This window comes from Sturnus vulgaris, unplaced genomic scaffold (genome assembly GCF_052056855.1).
Source record: "Sturnus vulgaris isolate bStuVul1 unplaced genomic scaffold, bStuVul1.hap1 Scaffold_160, whole genome shotgun sequence".
NCBI classification, from domain to species: Eukaryota; Metazoa; Chordata; class Aves; order Passeriformes; family Sturnidae; genus Sturnus; species Sturnus vulgaris.
Window position 1 is genome coordinate 337,501 of NW_028276077.1, and position 2,500 is coordinate 340,000.

Genomic DNA, 2,500 nt, shown 5'->3' on the forward strand with positions numbered 1-2,500 from the left:
CACAAAAGATTGGCACACCCGCTGATAAGGAATCAAGAAAGGATCGCTGCTTCCCAACCGAAGGAAACATCTAACCGAGGAGCTCACAAAAGATGCTGGACAAAGGAGGAGGAAGAACTGTTGATAAGGCTGGAGGCTCAGTTTGAGGGCAACAAAAACATCAATAAACTTGTCGCGGAGCACATCACAACCAAAACAGCTAAGCAAATCAGTGACAAAAGAAGATTGCTTCCCAGGAAACCGGCAGAGGAACATCAAAGAGCGGCCGAGGGCCTGAAAGAGGAACCTGAGATGAGTCATCAACCTCAGGCAGGAACCGTTGACAATGGACCTGATAAGAGCCAACCGTCCAGGAAGCCAGCTGGCGGGAGAACAATGGGCAAGATAAGGCACCATCTGGAGAAGGGTAACGGACGAAAGGGAACCACCAATCAGCAGCTGCAGGCCCATTATCAGCGGACACTCGGGGAACGCTTATCAGCTGGGACAATTAACACCTTCCCCTGGGCATTCAAGCAGTTGCTGGAAGGCCAGGACATGCAGCCAATCATCGATGAAGCAGCGCAGGACTGCTTTGGATGCCTGGAATCGATAAGCCAGATAAGAACAGCAACCCGAGATAAGAGAACAATGGGGGCCCGGAAGAAGCAACCAAGGAGACCGTTTCAGAAGTGGATGAAAGAGAGAGCAATTAAGAGAGGTGATTATCTTCGCTTCCAGCGATTATTCCATCTTGACAGGGGAAAACTGGCAAAAATTATTTTGGACGATATGGAATGTTTGTCCTGTAATATTCCACCCGGTGAAATTTATTCGGTTTTTAAAGCCAGATGGGAAACACCTGGAAAATTCGAGAGCCTTGGGGACTTTCAAATTACTGGGAAAGCCGACAATAGTGCTTTCAGAGATTTAATTACGGCAAAAGAGATTGAGAAAAATGTGCAGGAGATGAGCAAGGGCTCAGCTCCAGGTCCAGATGGGATTACTCTTGGGGACATCAAGAAGATGGATCCCGAGTATTCCCGGACCACGGAGATCTTCAATTTATGGTTAACATCTGGAAAAATCCCGGACATGGTGAGGGGGTGCAGGACTGTTTTAATTCCTAAATCGACAACACCGGAGCGCTTAAAGGACGTTAATAACTGGAGACCTATCACGATTGGTTCTATCTTGTTAAGACTGTTCTCCAGGATTGTAACAGCTAGGATGAGCAAAGCGTGCCCCCTCAACCCAAGGCAAAGAGGCTTCATTAGAGCGGCGGGATGCTCTGAAAACCTGAAACTCCTGCAAACCATAATTCGGTCGGCCAAAAGAGAACACAGACCACTGGGTGTTGTATTTGTGGACATCGCCAAGGCTTTTGACACCGTAAGCCACCAGCACATCATACACGCTTTGCAACAAAGGGGAGTGGATCCCCACATCGTCGGACTGGTGAGCAATATGTACCACAACATCTGTACGTATATCACCACAAAGAAAAACACACACACAGATAAAATCCAGATCCGGGTTGGGGTAAAACAGGGTGACCCGCTGTCACCCCTTTTATTTAACCTGGCGATGGACCCCCTGTTATGCAAGCTGGAAGAGAAGGGCAAGGGATACCACCGAGAAGGGAACAGCATCACAGCGATGGCATTTGCGGACGATCTGGTCTTGTTGAGTGACTCCTGGGAAGACATGAAAACAAACATCAGGATATTAGAGACCTTTTGCAAACTTACCGGTCTCAGAACACAGGGAGAAAAGTGCCACGGCTTTTACATCAAGCCCACGAAAGACTCTTACACCATCAATAACTGCGCTGCTTGGACCATCAACGGCACACCCCTGAACATGATTGACCCCGGAGAATCGGAAAAATACCTCGGCCTGCAGATTGACCCCTGGACTGGGTTAGCGAAATCCAACCTCTCCACAAAACTAGAATTCTGGCTTCAGAGAATTGATCAAGCTCCACTCAAACCTCTACAGAAAATTGATATCCTCAAGACATACACCATCCCTCGACTGACCTACCTAGCAGACCACTCAGAACTGAAAGCAGGGTTCCTCGAGGCCCTTGACCAGAAAATCCGAACAACGGTCAAGGACTGGCTGCATCTACCCTCGTGCACCTGCGATGCCATCTTGTACTCGAGCACGAGGGACGGCGGTTTGGGCATCACCAAGTTGGCAGGACTGATCCCCAGCGTGCAAGCCCGGAGGCTGCATCGGATCGCGCAGTCTTCGGATGAAACGATGAAGAAGTTCCTGGAGAAAGATCAAATGGAACAGATGCATAAGAAACTGTGGATTCAAGCTGGAGGGGACGGGGAGAAGATACCTTCAATTTGGGAAGCTCCACCGCTGAACATACCATCTAATAGTGCAGGCACAACTTCGGAATGGGAAGCACCGACCCTGAAATCTAAATTTCCAAAACCGTGCAATTGGAGAAAGAATGAATTTAAAAATTGGACCAAATTAGTGTCCCAAGGCCGTGGAATTGTAA

General features: G+C 48.6%; 1 pseudogene; it reads left to right on the forward strand.

Moving 5' to 3' along the window:
- The window catches only part of LOC148218780 (28S ribosomal RNA), an 8,895-nt pseudogene that overhangs the window by 4,190 nt on the left and 2,205 nt on the right, over positions 1–2,500 (forward strand).